Raw genomic sequence first — 27,916 nt, 5'->3', positions numbered from 1 at the left:
CTCACTCAGCTGACACAGAGGCAGAAAGCAAGGCAGGTCAAACAATGCTGCCTTTTATGCAGTTTTCCTATCCCTCCCCCAGAGCTCTGGGATTGGAAGAGACTTCAGGGAAGGATGACAGTCACTGGCCAGCTACACAGTCCATAATGAGATTGCTCCTTCCCTGCTTTTCCCCTCCCCCTCCTTACTTTAGTGTCAGTTTCCCTGCAGGCAAGCTCAGCTTGAGCTTCGAAACTCAAAATGTTTTGAGAATTTTGAAATGTTTCGACTTGTCTCATTTCATTTCGAGGCTGTTTCGAAGCTCTCTGTTCCATTTCGGTTTCGCTGTCTCGAGCTCGAAACAGCATCGAAACAAAATTTTACACGGTCCTAATCCGTACACTCAGTGCATCAGAGGCGTGCACGCGATTGCTGGATGAAAGCTGCCAGCCTGTGCACCAGACAAAACCCGGCTGATTTAGCAACTCACTCTAATACAATAGTTCACAACCTTTTTAGACTCAAGACACTGCTTGTCAGACTCAAAGCCCCTCTCAGATAGTGCCGGCTCTTAGTTTTCACTTGTTTTTTTTAACTGTGAAAAAATAAAAGGGCGATTCTTTTGCTGCAAAGAATTCAGAAAGACCGCAATAGGCCAGAATGCTTCTGAGGTTGTGGGTTATTTGAAATTTCTGAGTTTATCTTGTGAATGATATGTAGGTATCCGCACACCAAAGAATGCTAATACCGCATGGCACCCTGCGGCACCCCAGGTGAGGACCTTGCTGCACCCCAGGGCTCTGCAACGCCCTGCTTGAGAACCAGGATGCAGCAAGGCACATACCCCATGAGCTCCCAACCAAGATCCTAAGACTGAAGAGTTAGCCTTTGAAGACTTAGCAATGTAAATAATACAAATAAGCTGGACAGACACAGGCTGGGAATTGCAATCATCTCCAATTCTGGGGATTTAGAGTACAGAGAAATTAAAAGCCTTGCCCATCATTGTATAGCAGGCCTGTAGCAGAACTGGGAATTAAACTCAGGCCCCCTAAATTCCAATTCATTTCTTTAAACACATGATGATCCTTCCTTTCCCTACAGACATTTGCTGATTAACCATGTTACCCTTCCTACCTATTTCCAGGTGCTGACTACAAGTAGCAGCCAGTAGCTTGGCAAAGCCCTTAGGAGCTTGCACTAGAATTAATGTCACTCATAAGAGACATATGGGATATAAAAACTCTTGTTGGCATGTTCAGTACCTGTAACATCTCATTTTAATATTACCCTACGGAGAAGCAGAGGTTTAATGCAAAAAAAGGGAGGAGAATAGTCCTCTCTATCACAGCAACACCTATATTTCAGTGCTGTATGCCACAAAATCACATAGGGTTTAGAGTTCTGTAACTGTGTTTAAGTCCAAACTACATTGCCTTGAATTTTGCATATAGCTGCCATGTATCCTGTACCTACACAAGATAACACAGTCACAAAAGATGATCAAGCATGGGATGATTTTGAAAGTAAACATGTCCCCAAGGACTGTCTCTACATGGCTTGTTCAGCCACTTCCCAGTGATTAAGAGGAATGGACGGAAACCCTTGTCTGGGGGGGGAAAAGAGGCGCAGGAGTCTTATAAATTGTTCCATATGTATTTATGGAAATAAATAATAAGTTTATGTACTTATTCATAGAGCTTAGCAAGAAACAAAATGCAACATCCTTGCTCCAGAAAGCTTAAAATAAAAAGCCTCAATATAGCCAATATTTACTACGGGCATCACTACGGGCTCTGTTGAGAGCTCTTCTACTGCTAACGGCACCTCCCACGTGGCGTGTTTGCAGAAAGCACTGTGCCAATTCCTTTCTCTAACATGCTTCCATGGCTCTCATGACTAATTTTTGAGAATCTCATACTTTTAATCCCCTCTGTGCGGCTGGGCAATGTCTTCCCCATTTTACAGGTGGGGAGCCAAGCTACAAAGAGACTAAGGCCCAGAACTTTAAACTACATAGGCACCTAGGTCACGTTCACACAAGTGCAGACATTTGTCTCCCCGAAAACAAGAAGCAGCGGCATACCTTGTGCCGCTGTCTCTTGTCCCTGAGGAATGCCCGTGCCGTGCACCCAGGGTGGGGTAGGGGAGACTGAGGCCAGCAACTGTGCTGGCCCCAGCAGCCTTGCCTGGGGATCTGGGGGAGCTGCAGCTGCATTGTTCCTGAAGCTGGGAGCCTGGCCAGTCGCTGGAGCATGGCTCCGGTTTTGGACAGCGCACACTGCTGCTAGATGCACCACCCCACTTTTTTTCTGGGATCAACCCCCCAGCACTGCAAGGTAGGAGCACGGGGAACACCTGAATGTGCAGTGTGGCACCGCACAACCGCGCTTGTCTGAACATGGCCCTAGGAGCCAAATTCTGTTCCCCCATTAGGTGCCTAAGTGGAACTTTATTCTACCCTATTCAAGTCCCTGAAAAACAGCGAATGTAAAAGATGGATGGATCCTTCTCCTCCTTGCCACCTTATTGTGATTCTTCAAGCTTAAGGTTCAGGCGATGGCGTGCTACAGAAGTAGATGTGTTAACAGATTTTCAGGGACTTGAACAGGGTAGAATCACACTTAGGCACCAGAAACGGTATCTTTAAGGATCAGGGCTAAGGGAGTTCCCCAAGGTCAACCAGAAAACATGTGGCAGAGCAAGCATTTGAATTTGTCTCTCCCAAATACTAAGCTAGTTCCATAGCACCCAGGCCATTTCCCCTCCCTCTCAAGTACCATCTTTGTGACAAGACCTCTGAAAGGCTATGCCAAACACATGGGTATGATTGTGGTGGCATACAGGGACATAAAGGCACAGGCCACAGGGATGAGATCATGCATCTGCTCACAGGATGCGCAAATACTGAGAGGTAGCTTGGATCACCTGATGTGGCTGATCAGGGGGTCACCTGAAAAAGAGGACTGGAAATTATTAAACACAGGGCCTCCCACTGGCCCCTTTCGGGAGAAAGAGAGATTGTGCACCAGCTTCCTGTGGAGGAACAAGAGCCACTTCAGGATTCAGAAGAAAATCACCTGCAGGATGGGAGCTCCTGGACACCCTTTGGGTGTTTCTTTATTTGTTCTCAACCTGCCTTCATTCTCTGTTCCTCCCTTCTGCTTTTCTTCACCTGCATGCATGTGTGTGCAGACATGCACAGGCATCAGATAATGAGGATTTATAGGTCACATTAAAGTGCCTCTGGAGGAGAAACTTGAGGGAAAACTGGGTGGAAGTCAGTGGATTTAGCTCAGCTTCAGCTGTTGCACTCAGTAATGCCTGACAGCGGCCAATTCGGCCCCTCAAAAAAAGGGTTGAAATGGGACTTTAATGGTGCATAGGTCTTTTGCAGACAATCGCACCCTTGTGAATAATTCATACAGAAAGCAGGCATCTAGCATCTCTTTCTTAATCTTTCCTGCAAATCTATCAGCTCTTGCCCAAACATCTGCTTAGCAGGTCACACTGACTACATTGCAATTACGGGACTGCTGCTTGGCTGGAAGCTCTTAACCATAAAGAATTACAGCACAACCCCAGCCTGCTGCAGCAATGGTTCACTTTAATGGGGGAGGTTTCATTTAACATTAGAGACAGCTGCACTGCATTTGGGGAATGGCTTCTTAATTTCCCTATGGAAAGAAGAAATGATATATACGGCATCTGAAAACCAAGGGTCAAGTTCTCCATTCTGTAAAAGGCCAGCTTACAACTTGCGCTCGGCTGTGCCTTCCAAATACAACTTCAACGGGGTTGAAACTAAGCCTGGCCTTTTGTTTCCGTGCACAAAGGCAGATTCAACCTCTCGAGAGTTATGCAATGTATGGAAACCCTTCCTTGAGTGGGAACTCCTTATGGTACTTAATCAACTGAACCTGAACAGAGTGGAACCACCAAACCAAAGCTCTTAGTCAGCAACATGCAGCTGACTCCAATGACATTTAATTACGTGGATTCATTTTCTGCAGAATGGGACGTAAAGTTAAGCCTGTGCTCAAGTGCACTGTTGAATCAGGGCCCCGTGAGGGGGAGAAACACTGAGCTTTTGAGAAGCAGCTGCTTGTCTTAGCCTTTAAACTCACATTTTACATAGAGATCTTTCCACGGCGTATATTTATTTCTCTTTTGCTGGCAATGCTTCAAATTGCAAAATGAACTGTAGTCGTGAATCTGAATGCTTCTGCCTGTAGCTTTCTGATGCATACCCACAAGCAAGTAGAGGAGCCAGTGCTTTGCTGGAAGGAGGGGCAAAACTTTAACTCCTCCCTCCCTGCTAACGAGAAGCCACACACATTTAAAAAAAAAAAAAAAAGCCTGGATCTTCCAGAGAGGTTTTTGCATACCTCTTGTCTATTAAGTTGACTTTGGCAGGATCACACCCAGGGAGCTAAGCTGAGCACTCAAGTTTTTTGCAGGATATTGGCCTTATTTCTCTTTCTCTATGTTTTTCAGTTCAATAGATGTTAGGACTTAGGGGGCATGTCTACATGAGACACTTAATGCACAGAAGACTAATTCTACTGCACATTAGCGTGGTGAGCAAAAGCCACGCTAATGCCTTAATACACAGTCGATTTAGTCTAATGCGCAATAACATCACTAAAAAGCATTCATCTGAGTTAATGCACAGTAGCGCCGATTCCGGTGCATTGTTAGTACCTGTTCGTTCAGGTACTAAACATAATAAGCCGTAATTACAGCACATTAATGAACGTGTAGACATGCCCAGTGTTGGACATAGGTAAATAATCCCTCTTCTGATTTTTATTTGGAGCATAAACAATGGTTATTCCTTCTAAAGAGGGAAAAATGTCTTTTGGGGGGGAAAAACGAATTTTGAAAGCCTTTTGGATGGTTCAGTCCCTATGTCATAGTTTCTTACAGAGGCTGCCAGGGGCAGCAAGAAGGAAGACGAGCGGAGGACTTCCAATTGTTATTTAATTTGCCATTTCTCCATAGTCAGCCACAGAACGTGTAGGTAATGGCTGAGAGGGGGTGGAAGAGGAGGGAAAGGCATGATAGGAAACCAGCTGTCACTAACAGGATTGTTATAGTGTGAGACTCCAGGAGGTTAAGAACCTCCAAGAAGTTCACAAGCAAATTTGATTTCCAACCCTAGGGGATGCCTGCCTAACCCACTGCCCAGCAAGCACCTCCACTAGCCTACCTGGAGCCCAAAGCCAGAAAGCACATTTCTTCCTTTTGCCCCATGGAAATGCTGGCACCGAATTTACAGCAGCCAGTTGCAGCATGCAGAAATCAGGGGATTTCTTTTTCAAGCATTTATTGGCCATCTAGTGATACTCTCTACGTTCTGTGTTTAGAGATGCAGCAATGCACGTAGGAAGCCTGGCACTGCAGGTTATATATAATCGTAAGCACGGCCATTTGGCTCCACCAGCCTCAGGGAGTTCCTTCTTAGTGCACTTCCCGTGTGACCAGTAAAAGGCAGCACTTGCATATTGGGCCAAAACTTCAGGTCATATAAATTGGTTTCACTGTATTATATTACTTTAACTCTGCAAATGAACAGCAGCAGAGGATTGGACCTTCAGACCACTCAGGTCCTCACTACTGATAAGGAGATGCAGACTTTTGAGGTGAAATAATGGCATTGTGGCAATCACTGCAGAAACATGGATACCCAGGAAGATGGTATAGAGCTGTCAGTCAGAATGGATGCTGGGTGCTTGTTCCCCAATAGAGCAGCTAATCTGTCTCTGGTGACCAAGCTACCACCCCTGCTAGGGCCGAGAGCCACAGACCAGAGCCAGCGGCTGGACGGCAACAAGGACCTTCTGTGAGCAACTCCTGTGGCATCAAGACAGGTGCCACGTCTCCTCCTACTACTCAATGAACATCTCCCTCTGACAAGGCAAAACCAAATGAATACATCGCTACCCTAATCAGACAGAAAGAAGTACAAACACGGGGTTTACTTTCCTCTGTTTTTCTTGCTAGCTTGCTCTTTCTCGGTCCCTGAACATTAAAACTGACTGCTCAGTTTCATTTCTGGTTCTGATCAGTAACTCCCTCAACTTCCTTCTTGAGCCCAATTCTTCAAAATGTGAGTGGCAAAAAATAAAACAGCAAAAACCCAGAGGCTTATTTAAGGAAAACAAGCTCCTGCATTTGATTTTTGTTGTAAATTTTGGAACTATTTCTCACAGCCTTTTAATTTCCTTTTAAACTTCTCACCAGGCTGGCCCAAATTGGATTGCGCAGTGTCACATAAAAGGCTTTTTCCACCGCTGCTGCATTCCCTGGGCAGATGAGAGGACCCAAAAGAAAACCTGACTTGAGATACGGAAATACAGGAACTGCTGGGCTAACGAACAAGACAACAAAGAGGAGAGAGACACCGCTGTCATAAGTGGCATTGGTTAACAGACTTCCTGTTGTGTTTATTTTTTGAAAAATATGATACAGGTGGAGTTTTGTCTCAACCAATGCACAGCCGGTGTAACGCAGTGTGGCATCTCCTTCAGAGAGCTTCCTGCCTGAGACGGCTTCTGGGCTGTTTTTCACTGCCTCTCTCTTTAAAAAAGCAAGAGGTGAAAAACACAAAGGGCTCGATGTTTCAAACATCCTTCGTTTTGACACCTCCCCTTCATTCTGGCTAGAAATATAGATTTTTGCCAACTTAATCTCATCTGGAAATCAGCTACAGGACCACAGGCTGGAGGGAACCAGGAGTTCCTCAAAACGGGGTCCAAGGCTAGCATGCCTAGGAACCTAAAATTAGGAGCTTGCATGTAGCTATCAAAGATGCTTATTTAGAGACTTCAAGGACTGAGGAGACTAATTTAGGCCCCCTTTCAGAAAATACTGGTCTGGGGGATGTCCCCATCATAATGGGAGTATCTAGTGTTTTGTCCCTTTTTTTGGAAGGGATGCCTCCTGATCACCAAGTGGAAGAAACAGAAGAAGGCAGCCTAACAGACGCACCAGCACACATCAGGACAATAGTTGGGTTTGTCACCCGATATCTCCAATTTCCCACTGTCAATCCTCTAACGCATCTGTATCCCCAAGACAAGCATCCATTCAGCATTCATGTTTCCTTTACTTCAGCCTCCTGCGCTGCTGATACACCATTATACGTATTATTGGATTCCTTTGATAACTCACCCTTGTCTGCTTTCTTTGTAACCAAGTATCTCATAGTCTTCCCTCTAATTTCTTTAGCTCAATATATTAAAGGCTGAAACATTTCTCTTGGGTAAGATCATAGGAAAGTAGGGTAGGAAGGGACCTTATGAGGTCACGTAGTCCAGCCCCCCGACTAAACCATTCCAGCCAATTGGTTGTCCAACCTAGTCCTCGACAGGTTGGAGTAGGTTGGAGATCCCACGGCTTCTCTAGATAGCCTATTCTAGTGCTCAGTCACCCTTATAATCCAGGAAACCACCCCCTAATCTCCATCCTAAATTTCCTCTGCTCCATCTTGAGGCCATTGTTCCTAGTCATGTTCCCTGTGGCCACAGAGAAAAGCCTATCTCCATCCTCTCTATAATCACCCCTTAGGTATTGGAAGACTGTTATCAAAAGCCCCCCCTCAGTCTTCTCTTCTTCAGACTAAATAACCCTAAATCTTTCAGCCTGTCCCCTTGCTTCCCAGGCCTCTAATCATTTTTGTTGCTCTGAGTAGACTCTTTCCAATCTGTCCGCATCCTTCTTGAAGTGTGGGGACCACTCCTGCTAACACGACCCAGTCTTTTGTGCAAAAAGAGTATGCTGTTAGCTCATATTCAGCTTAAATCTATTGTAACCCCCAGCCATGCCAATCGTTCCCTACTCTGCATTTGTGTGTGTAATTATTTTGTCCTAAGTGTAGGATTTGTATTTATCCTTGCTGAATTTCATCTAATGGATTGGGGACCATTTTTCCACATCATTCTGGTTTTAGCCCTGCCCTCCAGCAACTCCACCCATCTTGGTGTCATCCACAAATTTGCTAACAGTGCACTCAATCCCATCATTTTAATCATCTCAATCCCATCATTTTAATCATTAAGGATGTTGTCCCATTGATGACTTCTCATTAAGCATGATGAACCAACCAGCTGTGTACCTTAATATACTTAATGCCTTAGAGCACTTTCATCTGGTCTATATTTCCTTAGTGGGCATAGTATTTTTGGAAAGGATGCGCCTCTTCTCATTAACAAGCTATCTCCACCCGCAGTTAAGGTTTCCCAATGATCTGTCCTGCTTATAGCTGTGACTCTGAGTTCTCCTTCTATGTCTATGACCCACATCCATAGACTCGTGGCTACACTACAGCCATGACTCCATTGTTGCTGCAGCCCCTTCTTCATCTACATCCCATCTTGTCTTCATCATTGCAACACGCTTCCTTATGACTTCCCTAAGACCTCAAGCTCTCCAGACTCTGCCAATCTTTTATTCTCTGTAAAGTAACACCAGGACATCACCCTCTCCCTCCCCTACCCCATGAATGATTACTGGCTCCCCATTCATTTCAAGCTTTGGTTAAAAACAGCCCTGCCCTGTTTTAAGAAAAAGAGGCTTTTGCTATCACCAGATTCACAGGCTGCAGATCATTTGCCTTCAATCGAGCACTGGCCTCCTTCCTTTCCCCACGCCCTGCCACACATGTGAGCCTATCGACACAGTTTCCTTATCTCTCTTTGCTTCACCAGTTCTCCAGCTTACATTACATTGGTGGTGAAAACATATTTTCCTTTTCCCAAGCCCATTCATGTCTCTCTTTTTCTGTCATTATTTACATCCTATGTCCTGAATTATTGAGCTCCAGAGAGTATTGTAAGACAGAAGCTAAATGAAAGGTGCAGTACACAATGAAGAGGTAATATATTAAATTTAGTCCAGTAGAGTGATAGCTAGGCATAAAAGCTGTCTTCTACGATAAGACGTTAGGTGAGATTTTGGTGGCTGAACTGCATCCTTGGTGAAGGCTAAACAGTGATAGAGCAGACAGTCTCCTCCACCCCTTGAGCAGATCATCTACCTTCAACCCGTTTCCTTCAAGCCAAACCAACATCCACTTGCCCCATGCCAAATGGGTTGGAAGGCTGCATCCAGGATGTCTCACTCATAGTGGCTCCTCTTTCTGTCCTGCCCCTTGAACTCTCCTCTTTATTGGCTTTGGATTCATAAAAGTGAACTTCACTGATTTTCATAGACGTTAGGGCATGAAGGGACCCCACAAGATCATCGGGTCCAGGCCCCTGCGCAAGGGGCAGGAAGTCAGCGGAGCTCAGATCATCCCAGCAAGATAAGTGTTCATCTAAATAGCACGAGCCTACTTTGATTTAGTAGTGCAGTGCACAAGAAATGACCCACTGCATGAAACACCGAGTAAACTGCATTTTGTTTACTCATTATACCCTATGACAGTAATTACACAGGTAATCATGAGCAGGCCAGAAGTGGTAATTAGCTCAGGGTTGTGTTAACATCTCTCCCAGGTCTATAATTTGTACAGGATTTAGACATAATGGGTGGTGACTGGTTATGTCATATTGATCCTAAAACAGGAAAGTCCCAGGATTACAAGCAAAATTCATAACACATCTTTAGTAAAGTTTTGCTCTGCCAGCTATGAAGTTCATAAGCTGCCAGGGAGAAAAAAATGGAAACCCTAAAAGTCACATTTACGTAGCAAAAGTTGCACCTAGATAAGCACAGAGAGGCAGGACCAGATCTTATGATAAGGGCGCGTAAAGACGTGCGCTGACTTCAATTGGACTCAAGCAAAGGCTTAAGTGCTTTCCTTCACAGTGATAAATTGAACCCCATGCCTGAGCGTGTCTCTGAATTGGGGCCTAAATGGATTAACACGCTTGTCATGCGGTGAAGTGGCAGGTCAGGCAAGGGGATGACAGCTGCCTTCAAGTTTCTAAAGAACAGACTGAGCTGCAGCCTACCGAAGTCCATGGAAAGACTTCTACTGATTTCAATGGTTTTAAAAATCAGAGTCATGTAAAATAAGGCTGGAACAAGGCTTCAAAGAGCTCACTTATTCAATCCTCTGCTGCAAGTAGGAACACTCCTGCCCAGATCATCTCATCCAAATATTTATCTATCTTCCGAACTGGGTCCAAGGCTGAGGAAGAGCAGTAGCGGGGGGTGATAATAAGGGAAGCAAAAATGATGCTGATTTGAACAATGACTATCCTGATAATAAGAACTGCTAGACTGATGGAAAAACCATCACTTCTTTTATTTCAGCTGGACAGTCGGGGCCCTACAAGTTGCACTGCAGTGAACCTGGAAGTGGGGAGAGGGCAGATCTTTGCATAAGTCTGCTACCTCTGAGTGTTAATCTAAACAGATGTGCGGGGGGGGTCATACCAATCATTATAGTTTTCACTCCTGTGACAATCACTCTCTCTTCCTGCGAGGAGGAGGAGGGGGCAATGGTAGCTAAAAAAGGAAGCCGGGTGGTGGGTGTTCTCATTTATTGAACCAGTGGTAAAAAGCTAAATATAAACAGCAATCATTACTGCTTGATTACAGAAAGGGAGGGAAGGGGAAAACCTAGCTCAGTTCTAGCTCTGACTGTGTGCTTAGCCCTTTGGGGCAAATAGCGGTGTTTCCCATGTCATTGTTTGCGTCTCTATTTGATTTGGCCATGGACAGCTACAGTCTGACCTTGCCTCACTGCCATGCACAGCCAGTACAGATCTGCCTGAGCCTCAGCTGTTCTTTTAGCACTGAACCTTTTAGGTCAGTCTGTTTTTGCACACGTGCCTTTCTCCCCCACCACTGACTTTCACAGATTTATTCCTGAGTTACACCAAAGCAAATCAGAAGAAAACCAATCACTGGTGCACATGGTACCCAGAGCAGAATCATGTCAAAATAACTTACTTAAAAAAACCAACAACAAGAAAACAGAACCTGGGTCTAAAAATTTGGGGGTGAAATCCTGTGAAACCACCACTATCAATAGGAATGCTGCCATTGACTTCAGTGGGCTGGGGGTTCATCCTCGGTGGTTATTTAAAATACTCATATGGAGCATTTTAAAGTAAGAGACCAAATTCTGTGTTCACTTAGACCAGGGGTAGGCAGTCCCTGGCATGGGTGCCAGAGTGTGGCACGCAAAGGCATTTTGCTTGGCATGTGCACCTTGGGGTGAATAGCAGGGAAGAGGCCAGGGCTGTGCTGCCACAGTAAGGATCAGGCCCTTTACAGCTCCCCTGCCATCTGCCCCTGGCACACCAACATCTTAAAAGCTGACCTTGCAGATATTTTTGGCACTCTTTCCAAAAACATTGCCGACCCCTGACTTAGACTCATATAAATCCAAAGCAAATCCAGTGTTGTCAGGAGAATTATCCCAGATTCACTGGTATAGTCATGCGAAGATTCTTGCCTGGGAGAGGGCCTACGGTAAAAATGAAGTGTATCCTGCTACTAGGTTGGATCGTTGTTATATCTGCAATGATCCAGGAAATCAAAGGTGTGACCCCCAAAAAATCATTGCCTCTCAAAGATCTTGCTAGGCAGATTATTGAGTCAAAGGACCACATTCAAACCCTTGGGGGGGCACATCTGCACAAGATACTAACTGTGCAACAACCTGTGCAACATGCCGGGCAAAAATTGTGTTAATATGCTACTGCGCGGTAGTGTTAGGCTACTGCACAGTAAGCATCACTAAAAACCCATGCACCAGTGCTACTGCGCAGTAGTGCAAGTTACTGTGCATCGATATACTATTTGGTTAAACAAATGCTAAACTTAATGCACCATAACTACGACGCATTAATGAATGTATAAACGAGACCAGAAACAGTCCTGCAACTCCCACTGATGTCCATGGTTATTGCCTGTGCATTTCTAAAGACCCGGTATTGGATTAGGGCTACAGGGACACATTTTCCAAAAAGAAATCTCTAAGGTTTAACTCTGATCTCCTCCACATCAGTTCAAGTAAAGATTAATCTTGCTGGAGCCAGGGAGGCATTCTGACATTGGAATCTGGGCCTGTTTTGCTTCACTCACATCAATGCAAATTTGAAGGAGTAAAGGTTACATGCTCCCCACTCAGCCACATCTTACCAGTACTGAAACTGGTGGAGTGCCCCATTGAATACAACAGCAGTGGGTTTGGGATGTGTTCCCTTGATAGTAAAAAGAACAGCAGTATGGAGAGGCAATAATGGGTGTGTCTGCACGAGATGCTTAACAGCATTGTGACATATAGTTTACTGCAAAGTAAGCATGTGTCTATATGTGTACATGCTTACTATACTATAAACCTCGCTAACTGTGAGTAAATTTGCTACCTGCAAATACAAGTAGCAAATTTATTTTTGATTAGTAATAGCGCAGTAGCACTCACGTAAACAACTGACCTGGAGCAAATCTGCTCCTGGCCAGCTATCCACCAGGGGGTGGGAGATTTCTCCCTGCCCCAAGCTGCCTGCTGGTGGGGTGGGCTCTGCTACTGTAGCCCAGGTGGCAACTGTGTTCCCCTGCCCTGACTACAAGGAGCTCCAAGCCCCCCCTGCTCCAAGATCAAGATCAGGGAGCGAGGGCCTGCCGATCTTTATCTCCCAGCCCTTGCTCCGCCATCGCAATCAGGGAGTTGGGGGGCTGGGATATCCTCATCTCTGAGGGCCAGCTCTGCAGTCCGGTTGCAGAGCTGGCATTTGGAGATAAGGGCCTCCCAGCACCGGTCCTGCAGTGTGGCACCGGTGCTGGGAGTTCCCTGCTGCCAGGGGCTGGGGAGCTTGTTTCCCACTCCAGTCCCCAGCCTGTTTCCTGCCAAGCTCTGCGCTCATATAGATGAGTAGGGAGCAAGCTCCCCAGCTTGTTCCCCATCCAGCTCCACACATGTGGAGGCTTGGAAAGAGCTGCAGGCATGGGGCACAGGGCCTGGAAAGAGCTGCAGGGATGGGGTGAGGTCCCAGCCTCCTGCCCTGATCTGCCAGCAGGGCAGCTAGCAGCAAACTAGCTGCTAGCTGCCCGACTGGCAGATTAGGGCAGGGGGCTGGGACTTGCCCATCCCCTGCCCCCCACAGCTCTTTCCAAGGCCCCTGCCCCTAATCGGGGAGCCAGGGCCAGGAGCTGCATGCTGCCAGGGCAGGGGGACATTATCCCCACCCCAGCTGCGGGCAGTCCCTGGGGGCAGGGAGTAGTGTTCCTTCCCAGCCAACAGACAGCTGTTTCCTGGCACAGTACTCCCTGTCAGCCCCTGGGCCAGCACCTGAGGGGGAGGGGAGCTAGATCTCCCCCTGGTGCTGGCAGGGGCCCATTGCACGGCAAACCTGCTCCGGCTTCCCTGCACGTGTAGATGTCTGCCCAGAAGCATTTACTCGTAAGTAGTTTACTCACGAGTAAACTGATTCTGGATCAAATGCCTAGGTAGATGTGCCCAGTATGTACTTAATCATAGTAAGAAAAATTCCAAGAGGGATAATTATGAATGAAACCATCAGAAGTGTAGCCAAAGATGAGGTGAGTAAAAATGGAGAGAAAATCTTAGAATCTGACTTAAATTTGCAAAACTTTCTTAACTGAATTATTCTCCCATAAAATCTCAGAATACCTTAGGCCGTGTGTAGATGAAACAAGAGGCATGAGTGCACAACACTTTAAAGCAGGCTAAATGCTTTTGCACTGCTTTAATGGGATCGGTGTTTGTACACATCCATGGCAGATTGCGGATTAATTCCAGTCGCTGTAGGAAATTTGGTGGCATAATGTGCCTTAAATGACTTGGGGTGCAACTCCCCTGAGGAGTTTTCGTTTTCTGCCACTACAGCTGCAGAGTGAAGCACTGGGCTCCGTGCAGCTCAGGGGCTCTGCAGGCAGCCTGGCAGCAGCCCGGGAAGGCAGGCTCCACCCAAGAAAAGTGGCAAGCCTGATTTTCCCACCCCCCCAAGCTTGCCTGCCTGAGCCACACGGGGTCTTGGTGCTTTTCTCCACGGCCACAGTTCCCCCCAGGACTGCCCGAGCCAGGTGCCACCTGCGGTGGGGGCCACTGCTGCCATGGAGGGAAGTATCAAAACATGCCCCCTGCAGCCCAGGGACCACTCCTCCTGCCAGCAGCTCACCCTGCCCTCCCTGCCAGAGAGGCAGGTAAGCGTGGGATGTGTGCATGACACGGAGATTTAAAGGCCTAAATTGAACTGATGGGTTTAAAAACCCACTGCTACAATTTAGGCCCCCTGTTTCATCTACAAATACCCTTATTGTATGAGTTTTATGGGGGCAAAAAAGCAAACCAAACAAATCCTGTTTCTGTGATCAGAATATTCACATATTCCATTGCCCCTGGCTTCCCATGAAGCAGCATAACTACACGTTCCAGGCCAGTGCGTACACTTACATTGCTACAGAAAGAATTGAAATAAGTAAAAGCTATTCAGGCCTTGCACTTATTGAGGGAAATGTAGGCATTGACTAGCCTGAGTTTATTTTTGCTTACAAAAAGCATGTGGTGTGCAATAACACGACCGTAAATGGAAAATCTACTTCCTGCTGCACTTCTCTGTGTTTTGATTCAGGAACAAAAGATTTAGGTGAGTGGCATTAGGGAGACCAGCCCATGCCCAGCTTATGGCATCTAGTCAGATTTCATGAACCATCTGTATTCCTGTGTCTTCTTACTGCCTTTTAGAGAGTACTGCCCCAGACTCCTTGCATTATGGAACGGGGCCAGAGGGTGGGGGCAGGAGGAGTGCTCCAATCCACATTGCCTATCCCCTGCCCAGCACAGGCTAGGCAAACAGAGCTCCCTCCTCTACCTTCTCACCCTCCAATCCCGATGACAGCACCAGGGTCGGAGCTAGGCTGCATCAGTCCAGCCCTGCCCCAATACAGGGACAAACAGAAGTTAATGAAGGCGATCCACTTTGGAGTGCCTTCATTTGAACACTCATTAAATGAGGGTTAATTTGTCATGCGATTGGGTATTTTTAAAGCATTCTGCAGCTGTGCATTTCTGCCAGGGCACATATGTAAAGCACTTTCAAGGGGTCAATCATGTGATAAATATCTCTGTTAGAGCCTTGAAGATCAGCCTTTGGAAAAGTGACTTGTTGAGAATTTATTCAATCAATGAATAAATGTGGAACCAGTCAAAACAGATGGATGAAGTCTGAAGAAAGTGGGTCTTCTACAGCTTCTCTATAAGGGGTTAGGGTTTACATCACATGGAAATCCTCTACCAAGAGAATGAACAAATCAGGTGTTAACACTGAGCCCTAAAAGCCAGAGAGCTTGAGGGATGTTATGGAGGACAGAGTGGTAAATTGCAAAACCAGGCCGTCCATATGGTTGGAAATAACAGAAAGGGTGTGCTTGTGTTACAGGGGAGTCTGGGGAGAGGGGTGGGTTAGCTCTGGTCCCAAGACCTAGGGCAGTTGGTTCACAAGTGGACAAGGAAGTCAAAGAAAGACTTGACTTTCTGCCGCCTACCAATACCTAAAGGACCCCAGAGCCCTGAGTGGTTGGACCCAAATGAAGACGTTTGGGGCATTTTTACACGTGCTCTGAGGGTAGTGTACTTTAATTAGAGCAGTTCTAATTAAACCACCTGTAGTGTCTCATGTATCAGTGTCCCCATGCTTCAAAATGGAAGCGGGGGGGCGCTTTAACTAAAGCTCGAATGAGTTTTAAAGCATCCCCGCTGCCATTTCCAAGTGTGGGATGCTATTACATGAAGCGCAGAGGCCGGCTAGAATGTGCTAATTAGCATGCTCCAGCAGATTCAACTGAGTCTGCTCTAACTTGCTGTAATTACAGCATCTCAGAGGCAGCCTCCCCACATGTGTACAGGCACCGTTGGTGCGTATCTAGCCAGGGAGGGTGCTACCAGGCTAGCTATGCTTGGTCATTTCTTGTATATGAGGATGTTTGTGAAGCCAAGCATAAGAATTTTTAGGGTTTTGGCTTTAGCTAAAAATATATGCAACCTGGCCCTGGCAGTCCTATTATTTTCACTCCTCTTTTATCCCTATTGTGTTCTTGATGCCTTTGCTGCAACTTGCCCTTCTTTGAATTGTCTAGTGAACTATCTTTTACTGCACACTTGTGCAGGTCTTCTTCTGCTTCTGATTATTGCTACTGCTAGTGAAGATGATAATAAAAAATGCATGTAATTGTCATGGTTGAAAAAATTTACAACTGGGTGAGCAATGAAGTGCTGTTCTGGTCAATCAGGGAGCATTTGCTAAGTGATGTTATTGAGAAGTAAATGTATTTTTATTAAGCATGAAAAAGCTGACACTATAAACATTCATTTTCAGATTAAATAAACTGTGGGAAAAGAGGCCATTGGTCTTTTAAAAGCAGTTGTACACAATGTGCAAGGAGGTCACCTTGCAATAGAATTGTGTTAAATGACATGTCAACAGGTTTCTCCTTTAGGGTATTTCTTCCCCTTACTGTCCACTACCTTGATTTAAGAGCTTAAACCAACAGAAAACAATTAACTGCATATTTAACTTAAAGGTCATCAAAAGAGGATGCCTTGTAAAGGTCATCCTCAGATAACCTATTGTCCCTTTATACCTCCCTTTTGTATCACATGGCTTTCCTTTACCACCTCATTGCGTGAGCATCTCAGAGAGGCAGTTAGCACTGTTAATCTGAAGTCAGTCAGAAGGAAGGGTAAATATGTGCCTTTATAGACTAGCTAAATAAGATACATATAGGGTGTGTCTACATGTGCATTTAAGTGCACTTAAATTTAATGCGCATTAGCTTAATGCACATTAAGTGGGTTTAGGCAGGCGTCTACACATACAGGCTTTAAAGCACATTACCGCTGTGTGTGGATTGACTTGGGACACACACAGCCTTAATGCGCTTTAGTGTGTCTACACATGTGTTAATGCACTTTAACTATCTGCACCTAAATTTGATACCTGCATTTGCAGGTATCAAATTTAGGTGTAAATAGCCTAAGTTCACCATTTTTAATATGCATTAAGGGCATGCACATGTAGACACGCACAGTCTTAATGCATAGTAAAGTAGGCTAATGCGCATTAAAGTGTCACATGTAGACACGCCCATAGAGAGCACAAGCTTTCATGAACCCAAGTTCACTTCATCGTATACTGCGAAAGGACATGCAGAAAGCAGAGTACAGGAGCAGGTATAAGAGGGAGAGAGCAGGGGGGAAGGGGTCAGAGCTAGGAGTCATCTCAGTCATTCACAGCTTTTATTTCTTTTAAGTAGGGAGATACTAACCTATTTTATAGATGGCAGAGCTAACACGTGTCAGATTAAATGTCTTTACCACACAGAACAGCTGAGTAGAGTAACTAAACACAGAGCTCTGTACTCTAAAGCCAGTGTCCTACATCTACCAGACCATCATTCTTTCTTTGCTCTGGCATATAAAGATGTTTCATGGTAGGTAGAAATGCTAAGGTCCTTTAATTTCACCATTGGGCCATCATATCGGTGCCTTAGCATAAGCGAAAATCAGGGCAACGTAGTACTAAATATAGATGCAGCAGCCGCAACTGCTAAGGTTAAGGATTAATAATGGTTTCCATTCTGACCCTCTCTCTGTTCGTTCATGACTTTTGGAAACTTTTGACTTTGGGGCTGAAATGTTCCATCCTTGGGCTCTCCCCAGCAATTACTGTCTAAGGTTTGAAGAGGTCAGAAGATCTCAAGCACAAGGAGACTGAAAAAGGAGCCCCTTTCCCCATTTTTAATAAAAATCATGCATTCATTTATGAAATCCCTGTACAGACTCAAAATTACTGGAACTGTGACTTGGAAACAAGCTCTTCCTTAAAATAATAAAACTGCTACCTGGCTCTTACTCTCTGTAGATCTCAGAGCACTTTATGAAGCACATAAACATCTTTATTTCCATTCTACAGGCACAAAAAAAAAAAAAAAGATTTGCATACTGTAACCCAGAAGGTTAGAGGCAGAAGTAGGAATAAAACCCACATCTCCTAAGCATGCAACATGCATTGGACACCTCCAGTTGAACATCCTAGAGAACAGCTGCAGCTCCATACACAAGTACTTCTTTCACCTTGAGCCAGCACAGGTTTTCCATAGTCCTAAATGGTCCAAAACCATCCAGGACCCCTAAAAAATAGTGGGCAGGATACAAGCTAATATATATATGGCTGTTAATTTGCATGTATATGGCGCTAAAAGAGTCAAGTAACAGGACAACATAATTCTGGCCTAACACGCTGCTTAAATTCAACGATGGGACTATGCAACAACACATCACCTGGAGAGGTCATCTGCTTGCTAGGACAGCTGTAATTTCAAAAGCGCTCTCGTCTCAGGCCAAATGTACTATCCAAATTAATAAAATTAATTTATTTTTTGCATCTGCTGCTGGATGCAACAAGGTTGATGCTAACAAAATTTAAAAACCTCCCATGAGCCGGATCAAGTATAAAAATTAACCCGAGCGGGCAATGATATGGATATCGCTTGAAATCAACTGTTGATAAGAATCTGCAGCTTATACCACCTTTGCTAATGTTTTCTTTCCCCTAGGAACAGAAGTTGAGATGTTCTGGTTAGGATGGTGTGTAGGCAACTGAAGAGCAGTCCCCGAGAATGGAAACAAGCCATCACGATTTCTGCTCAGTTCAAGCCGCCTGCCGACTTGAAATCAAGGACGCAAAATCCTGCAAACATTTTACGCACCTAAATTATAGCCTTCTGAGTACTCAGGCTCACATGTGCATGGGGCTGCTCACATGTCAGAAGTTGCTCATACATGTGACTGCAGGATCAAAGCCCCACTTACTACTAGGCAACATCTCCCGCCCGGTGCCGTCTTCAGTGGTTCCTGCCAGTGAGTTCATTTTCTTTTTATTGTTCAGAATGATGTTCAAAGCCCACAGAAAGAGCTCCGTTTTGCTTTCATGAATTCTGGCTTTGAAAGGCTTGCACAAATGTAAAGGAGAATTTGGAGCAAAAGCTTTCAAACCAATATAAACGCTGTTCTACTAAAGTTCAAGCAACAAGCAGAGAGGGACACAAGAAAATAAAATCCCGGACAAAGCCAGAGGGGACTGTTAGACTATCTCATAAAACTGGATCAAGTACATATAGCTTCTTGCAGTCAAAACTGAACCAACAAAAGAAAAATGGAAAGACTAATGAAACGATAAAATCTACACGTTTTCTTTCTTCAAAAAAGGACATCTGGAAAGCATATCAAAAGCCAAACGTGAGAGGCTTGGGACCCTAAAAGCATCAAATAATGGGGACAACGTGATAAAAACCTAAATGAGGAAAATGAATACTATATCATATTGGGAAATTAAAATATTGTGAACTTCCTTCCTTACTGTCAGTGGATCCTGTGCACCTCCCTTTATGGTTCTGTATTTCTGATTTAAATATTTGCAATTTTGTTGAAAAAGGGACACCGTTAGTATGGAGCACTGTTAGTACGGCAACACCGAGGATCAAATGAATGAGTTTCCTTGAAAGGAAGTACAATGGAGATGGAAAATACAACAAACCTATGATCCTATTAGGACTCTGCTCACAAAATGCAACAAACCTCATGCTAATCATATGAGGAATTTGCTCATGCACCATGCCTCGTTCTGCCTGGGGTTACGGTCACTGTCTATATTTATGACAGTCACTCCGTGTGGTTGTTTCTGTTTGTCATACTTCGGGGTGGTTTTTTTTGGTTCATTATATTTCTGGTGCTAAGCAGATGAGAGACACCTGGTGTCTACCTCTAAATGGGACAGTCACCACCACCAACTCACCACCTGGCCTCAAAACAGCAATGGAGACGGCTGTAGCCATAGTAAGACTAGTTTTATCCAGGCTATCTGCAGAGAAGAGAAAATCCCCCCAAAGGGAATATAACAGCAGAAGTGTTAATGCAGGCCTAGAGAAAGACAGAGGAGCATGATTTTTGAAGAGAGGACATGAGTTAACAGCTCCTGCCTTGCTTCTACTATCATGGGCAAGAGCTGCTCTAATTAAACCACCCGGAGCATCATGTGTATCAGCATCCCAGAGCTGCAAAATGCCAGTGGGGGAACTTTAACTAAAGCTAATCAAACCAGCTTTAGTTCAAGCGCCCCTGCCACTGCAGGGACACTGATGCACATGATGCTGGAGTTGCCCCAGGCGAATCGATTAATCTAGTCTACTCCTACGCGCTGTAATTATATTGCATGTAATTATGCTGCCTTGCTGCGTGTCTATAGGCGCCCGCTGAATCTATGTCCAAGCAGTGAGACTGCCTGATCCCTGTCCAGCATCTTAAAAGTATGTGGATCCACTGTGAGGATCCCAGCTCAGCAGCCTCATGAATACTCCACAAAGGGGAGCTTGCCTAGGCCTCTGGCACCACTCAAAGTACTGTCAAATTTACGGAGTACCCGCTGCAATGGATTAGAGAGAAACCAGCATTGAGGCACTGATTATTTTTTTGTTGTTAGCCCTTTGACTGGTCTCCTAGGACACATCCCACCGTGAAAGGGCATGTGCAGAAACACCCTGTGGTCCTGGAGGCATTTCTGCTCAAGAAGAAATATCATGACCCTGATCCAAGAACCTGAATGTTTGGTTATTCAAGACTATGGAGCCCAAAATACAGCACTTCAAAAGTCTCTACTTTTTTTCCTCTCTTTCTCTCCCCCGCCCCCTTTCCTTTTTAAATAGCAGTTCAGTGAAACTTCATCTCTTCCTGGCCTAGTAACCTTACTAAATAATCTACTATTAGCGTGACTCAATTGCCTGGGTGTCAGCTGCTCAAGTCCCTTTCTTTGCTGCTACTGTTTCACTGGCAGAAAAAAAAAAAAAAGAACATGAAATGCTCTCTGCAAAGCATATGTTAACTAGTCTCCACCATGAAGGAAAGACGCTCTGAAAAGTTAGCTGTGCTTTAGTCACCATCAAAAGCTATTGCCCAAAGAATCCAATTACCCCCAAGAGTTTAACTTCATTATCATTCAGCCCCAGAAGCCTGCAACCCAACCCGGGTCCCAGGACTGTACAGACAACCCGATCTTTCAAATCCCCTCCTATGAAAGGAAATGCAGCTTATTTGCACCAAGTCATGCAGGAGAGATCTGCATTCCTTAACTGCATTCAAACCCAACACGGCACTTTTCTAGGGAGGGTCTTTCATTATAAACTGACTCTCGAAAATACTTCCTGTGAAGAGATGCACCACCAGATGAGAAGCTCCTCATCTACCACTGTCACAAGGGATCCCCATAAACAGCAAAGCATCATATAAATGAGAAAAGCATTTCCTTTTCTGCTTTTCTAGTTGGTGTCCCGGATCCTGCTGCAGATCAAGCCGGGTGCGCTGTTTCCCATGGGCGCTCAGTCACTCTCTCCCGGGCTCTCCGTTGCTCACAGAGCCAGGGGAGAGAAAAACAATTTTTGAAAGACAGGAAAATGTGATTGTGAAACCACAACAACTTGCAAGATGCCTCAGGTGTAGGACCCGAAAGTAATTTCAACTCTTTAAAAAAAAAAAAAAAAAAAAAAGCTGGCTGGAACTCAAATGGAGAGAGGGCTTTTAGGAGGATAAGAGAAGAGAGAGATGTGGTAGAAACCAAATGCTTTCAGCACCGACGGAGCGAGCAACATGAAATAAGAATCCCTGAGATTTCCAAAACTTTCTTTCACTTTCCTTCCTCTTAACTGAAACATGAAAACCTTCCTGGAACCTTTTGTCTCCGAACTCCAGTTCCTCCTGTGCTGGGCGCTCGGAGGCACAAACACCCCAGCACACACTCAGCTCCCATGCCTTCCCCTGCGTGTGCACACACTGACACTTCTGCACACACACTCGCACCCCCATCAGGGCATGCAATCCCACAAGCGCCCTTATTTACTACATAAGCATCAGGGCACCGTCTCCTCTGGGTCGTGCTCACAGGCACACTTGTGCCCAAACACATTCTCTGGCAGACTCCCTTGTACACACAAGTGCTCTCGTGCACACACTTGCAAAGCTCCTCGCGCCTCTTTCCTGGCTACTTACCAATGCACAGCACTCGCGCTCACACCCATCTTACAGTTGTGTGCATCCTCTCATAGCCATGCACACCCAGCTCTGTGTTGCGTGTGCACATCCCTCACTCAGATCTGTTAGATGCACTTCCCCGCTCACACCCAGCTCCATCTTTCACCCTCACATCCTCTGCTTTCACATGCACATCCCCTCTCCCACCCAGCCTCATGTTGCACTCGCATCCCCTCTCCCACCCAGGTCCATGTCACACACATCCCGCACACCCAGCTCCACGTTGCACTCGCCCAGCTCCTCTCACACCCAGCCTCCTGTTGCACTTGCACAACTCCTCTTGCACCCAGCTGTTTCACACCCGTCCTTCTTGCACTCAGCTCTGTTGCACATGCACATCCCCTCACAGCCAGCCCCGTGTTGCACACATCCCGCACACCCAGCTCCGTCTTGCACTTGCCCATCCCGTCCCATAACCAGCTCCGTGTCACCCCCCCCACACACACACACCCAGCTCCTTCTCACACTCAGCTCTGTTACACACACACACAACCCCAGCGCCACCGGTTGTACACACACATCCCTCTCACACTCCTCTCGGTGAGTTGCACGCGCACTCCCTCAGCCCCGCGCGTTGCGCGCGCACCCCGGCCCCGGCGGGCTCCTACCTGCAGCCGTTGCCCCGGCTCGGAGCCGGCTGCAGCCTCCGCCCCCGCCGCCGCCGCCGGGGAGAGGGGAAGCGAGCGGCCGCCTGGCACCGGGGCTGCTCTCGCTCCCCGCCTCGAGCCTCCTCCCCCGAGAGCCTTCCTGTGCCTCGCCCCCGGCCCTGCCTCCCTGCTGTGCCCGCCTCTTGCCCCCCGTGGCACCTTGCCCTCCTCGGCCTCAGCAGCTCCTGCCTGCCCCTTGGCTCCGGGCGCCTTCCAGCCCCCTCAGGAGGTTGCTCTGCAGAGGGAAATCTCCCCCCTCAGGGCTGAGCCATCCCTGCGGCCTCCTCAGTGACTCCTCAGGGAGGCAGGGGCAAGCAGTCACGGGGGCTGGAGGTCGTCTAGGCCCTGGTTTCTCAACCTGTGGACCGCGTACCTCTGGGGGGACGTGAGACACAGGCAGGGGGTCTGCGGGGACCCCGAAACTCTCTCGCACTTGCCACCTTTTCCGCGCTCTCTTGCCCCTTCCTCCTCTCTAAACTACGGCGAAAAAAATTCGGTGTGCAGCGCTTTAAATTCCCCAGTCATAATTTGGCGCTAGGCACTGGGTTCAGCCTGCCTAGCTTTGGCCAACATCCCCTCTAGCTCACGTACGTACTTGAGTTGTGCACCCCCCACGTAAAAGGTGGCACCCCTCCCCGCACCAGATCAGACATCTGTCATACCACGGCCTTATATACACAGCCCTTCTTCCAACATACGGCACACTTTAGTCCGTAAATATAAAATCCCCTGGAGAATTGAGTGTTGGGGTACTTACTAAAATTTTCAGAAGTTAGGGGGTACTTGCTACTTAAAAGGTTGAGAAACGCTGATCTAGCCCAAGCCCCTGTCCGAGGCTGGATCAGCCCTGTCCAAACCATCCCATGCAAACCATCCTATCCAACCATCCCATGCAAAGCATCATCTATATGGGGCAAAGCATCGTCTGTATGGGGCAACCCAGGCACACGGACCTGGCACAGGGAAAGAGTGGGGGAACCGCGTCCTGCTTCTGTGAAACATCAATTCAATAGATGCCCAAGAGATCTGGGGTAGAGGGTCATGCCCCCCGCTACAGACAAACCTCCACAGTCGGTACCAATGTGACCGTGGGGTCAGATTCCTTCCTGACCCCAAACACGGCGGATCAGTCTGACCCTGGGGGAAAGGGGAAAACTCTCTAGCCAGGAACCTCTGGCTTTGGTCCCAGCAAGAGCATTGGCACACCCCAGTCAAAGTTGCCAGCCTGGGCTGTAGCCAGTACCCAGGGCATTTCTATACGTGCTTTGGGAGTGGTGCGGGGAGTGGGATGCTTTAATTAGAGCAGCTCTGGGGGGTGCTTTAATTAGAGCAACTCACAGATCTACTCTAATTAAAGAGGCATCTTGTGTATCAGCATCCCTGCCCTTAAAAATGGTAGCAGGGCCACTTTATCTAAAGCTTATCAGGGATGCTGATATTTAAGATGCCGGAGCGCCGTAATTGCCACGTTCCCACAGACTTGACTGAGTCTGACGCGTTGTAATTACAGCACATCAGAGCTGCTCGTGTGTTGTAAGCACCCCCAATGCCTCTGAGGCTTCAAAACACCCTGTCCCATGTAGCAGAAAGGAGGGGTGGAGGCAGAAGCAGCATCCCCCTGCTGTTGTGCAGGTTAGCTGGACAACAGCTCTCTCCTGCATCCAAGTACTGAGCCCTTACATAGGATATCACATGGTCAGAGCAGACTGGTGCCATTTTACAGGTGGAGAAACTGAGAGACAGAGAGGATACGGCGGTGTAAAAGCAATATAGCTGCTATGGTCCAGAAATTATGCGAGAGGCAAGGATGTCGTAGGGCGATATCATGTATTGGATCAACTATGTAGCCAAGATATTGTTAGACAAGCTTTTGGATGTAAGATATTCTTCCTCAGATCTCTTTTGTGACTGAGATTGACTCGGTGTAGAGCAGTGATTCTCAGCCAGGGTGCCAGGGCAGCCTGGGGTACCTTGAGGTCCTTCCAGGGGTGTAGCAGAGCACCGCACAATGCTAGCACTGTTAGATGTGCAGACATGACTCCCAAGATAAACCCAGAAATTTTCTATTGGAATCCAGTGTGTTAAAAAACACCTGATCTGTTGTGATCTTTCTGAGCCTTTTGCAGCAGAAGAATTGCTCTATTATTTTTTCTGCAGCCAAAAATCAAGTGAACTAAAAGCTGGCATTTTCCGAGGAGGGCCTCAAGTCTATCAAGGGGAGCCTCGGGCCTAAAAAGGTTGAGAACCACTAGTGCAGAGCAAGAATCAGGAGCAGATTTCAAGGTTCACTATTTATCTCACTAGCCCTCATAGGATGGCGTGTGCATGTAGACAACAAACTACTTTCTCCCTATGCGTGTGCTTAAGGCCTGGAACAGATTATCTAGACAGATTGTGGACTATCCAGCAGTTGCAGTTTTAAAGAAGAGGGTAGACAAACACTTTATTGGGATGTTTTAGACAGGGACTATCCTGCCTTGAGTAGGGGGCTGGACTGGGTGACATCCAGAGGCCCCTTCCAGCCCCATTTTTCTATAGAATCATAGAAAATTAGGGTTGGAAGGGATCGCAGGAGGTCTTCTCCATCGTTTCTCAACCTGTGGGTCGCAACCCAGAAGCAGGAGGCAAAAGAATATATTAAAAAGTTGTGAACAAACTTTACAAATGGATTCTCCTTTAAAGAAGAAAAATGTGGAAAACTGTGGGTTTTCCCTTGCAGGCTGGCAGACCTCCAGCCTGAAAGGGGCTGCTTGGGGCCCCCCATGCCCAACACACTGGGAGGCTGGGGCCTGGAGGCAGGGGGCAGCAGGTCGGGAGTGCAAGGCACTGCGTCAGGACTGGCCATTGATGTGTACACGTGAGTCCTGGTACAAAAAAGGTTGAGAACCACTGGGCTAATCCAGCTCTCAGCTCAAAGCAGCACCATCCCCAACTAGATAATCCCAGCCAAGGGTTTGTCTAGCCGTGTCTTAAAAATCTCCAAGGATGGAGAGTCCACCACCTCTCTGGGTAACCTGTTCCAGTGCTTTTCTATCCTCCTCGTGAGATTTTTTTTTCCTAATATCGAACCTAAACTTCCCTTGCTGAAACTTGAGCCCATTGCTCCTTGTTTTGTCTGTCATCTGCCACCTCTGAGAACAGTCCCGCTCCATCCTCTTTTGAACCCCACTTTAGGTAGCCGAAGGCTACTATTAAATCTTCCCTCTTCTTCAGATTAAATCAACATCCTTGCTGTAGTGGGGGCCTAAAACTGGACACAGGACTCCAGATGTTGCCTCACTAATGCTGAATAGAGGGGAAGAATCACCTCCCACAGTCTGCTTGCAGCACTCCTACCAGTGAGCCTAGTATACTATTAGCCTTCTTGGCAACAAATTCACACTCTTGGCTCATATTCAGCTCATTGTCCACTGTTACCCCCAGGTCCTTTTCTGCAGAGCTGCTGGCCAGCCAGTCAGGACGAAGCAATCCCATGCACCGGTGCAGGCTGGGGACTAAGTGCAGGACTGCACTTCTCCTTATTAAAACTCATGAGATTTCCTTTGGCCCAATCCTCCAATTTGTTGAGGTCTCTCTGAATCCTAACCCTACCCTCCAGTGTATCTGTTACTCCCCCTAGCTTGGCGTCATCTGCAAACTTGCTGAGGGTGCGCTCTGTGCCATCTTCCAGGTCACTGATGAAAATAATGACCAAAACTGGCCCAAGAATCGATGCCTGGGGCACGCTGGCTGCCAACTAGACATTGAGCCATTGACTACCACCCTATGAACCTGATGATCCATCCAGTTTTGTATGCAACTTACAGTCCATTCATCCAACCAGTACATCCTTATCTTGCTGGCAAGAATGTTGTGGGGGATGGTATCAAAACCCTTCCTAAAGCCAAGGTATAGTATGACCATTGCTTTCCCTGTATCCACAGAGCCAGTTACGTTGTCACAAAAGACAACCACGTTGGTCAGGCATGACTTGCCCTTAGTGAATCCATGCTGACTGTTCTTAATCACCTTCTTCTCCTCCAAGTGCTTAGAAGGGGATTCCTTGAGGATCTGCTCCATGATTTTTCCAGGGAAGGAGGTGAAGCTGACCAGCCTAGTTCCCTGGATCCTCCTCCTTCCCTTTCTTAAATATGGACATTATATTTGTCCTTTTCCAATCATCCAGGACCTCTCCCAACTACCATGAGTTTTCAAAGCTAATGACCTGTTGTTCTGCAGTCACATCAGCCAACTCTCCCAGCACCCGCAGGTGCATCCTGTCCGGCCTCATGGACATGTATATATCCAGCTTTTCTAAATAAACCCTAACCTTTTCTTTCACCACTGAGGGCTGCTCACCTCCTCCCCAAACTGTGCTGCCAGGAGCAGTAGTCTGGGAGCTGACCTTATCTGTGAAGACTGAGTTAAAGAAGGCATTGAGCACTTCAGCTTTCTCTGCATCCTCTGTCCCAAGGCTGCCTCCCCCAATCAGTAAGGGAGCCACACTTTTCCTGATCTTTTTCTTGTTGATGACATACTTGTAGCAACCCTTCTTGGCACCCTTTATATCCCTTGCTAGCTGCATCTCCAATTGCACTTTGACCTTCCTGGCTTCATCCCTGCCTGCCCATGCAATGCTCCTATCCTCCTCCTTAGTCATTTGTCCAAATTTCCACTTCTTGTAAGCTTCCTTTTTGGTGTTTTAGCTCATTGAAGAGATCCCTCCTAACCCAAGCTGGTCTTCCGCCATGCTTGCTAGTATCCCTGAGCATCAGAGTGGTTTGTTTCTGAGCCTACAGTAAGGTTTCTTTAAAATACAACTAGCTCTCCTGAACTCCTTTCCTCCACAGACTGGTCTCCCGGGGGATCCTGCCCATGAGTTCCCTGAGCAAATCAGTTGGTTTTTTAAAGTCCAGGGTGCTTACTCTGCTGCTCTCCTTCCTTTCCTTCCTCAGGATCCTGAACTCAATCATCTCATAGTTGTTGCTGCCCACATTGCCATCCACTACTGCCTTCCCCACCAATTCTTGCCTCTTTGTGAGCAGCAGGTCAAGAAGACCAGGTCAAGAAGACCCCTAACTGGCTTCTTCAACACTTCCACCAGGAAGTTGTCCCCAGCACTCCCCAAAACTTTCCAGATTGCTATATTTCCCTCCCAGAAGATGTCTGGGTGATTTAAGTCCTTCATGAGAGCCAGGGCCTGTGATCTGGAAACCTCTGCTATCTGTCAGAAGAAAGCTGCATCCACCTC

At 46.7% G+C, this 27,916-nt stretch overlaps 1 protein-coding gene across 1 annotated transcript in view; it reads right to left on the bottom strand.

The window, feature by feature from the left end:
- The window catches only part of PRKCQ (protein kinase C theta), a 95,544-nt gene extending 72,804 nt beyond the window's left edge, over positions 1-22,740 (bottom strand). The window contains exon 1 of the mRNA XM_019543749.1: positions 22,648-22,740. The gene's annotated coding sequence lies outside the window, so the exon portion shown is untranslated. The remainder of the gene's footprint in view (positions 1-22,647) is intronic.
- Positions 22,741-27,916: the final 5,176 nt, after the last annotated feature.

Source organism: Crocodylus porosus, unplaced genomic scaffold, assembly GCF_001723895.1.
Source record: "Crocodylus porosus isolate Cpor-Errol unplaced genomic scaffold, CroPor_comp1, whole genome shotgun sequence".
In the NCBI taxonomy this organism is placed as follows: Eukaryota; Metazoa; Chordata; order Crocodylia; family Crocodylidae; genus Crocodylus; species Crocodylus porosus.
The sequence above is the reverse complement of the archived record's forward strand: the minus strand, read 5'-3'. Positions and strand labels throughout refer to the sequence as shown.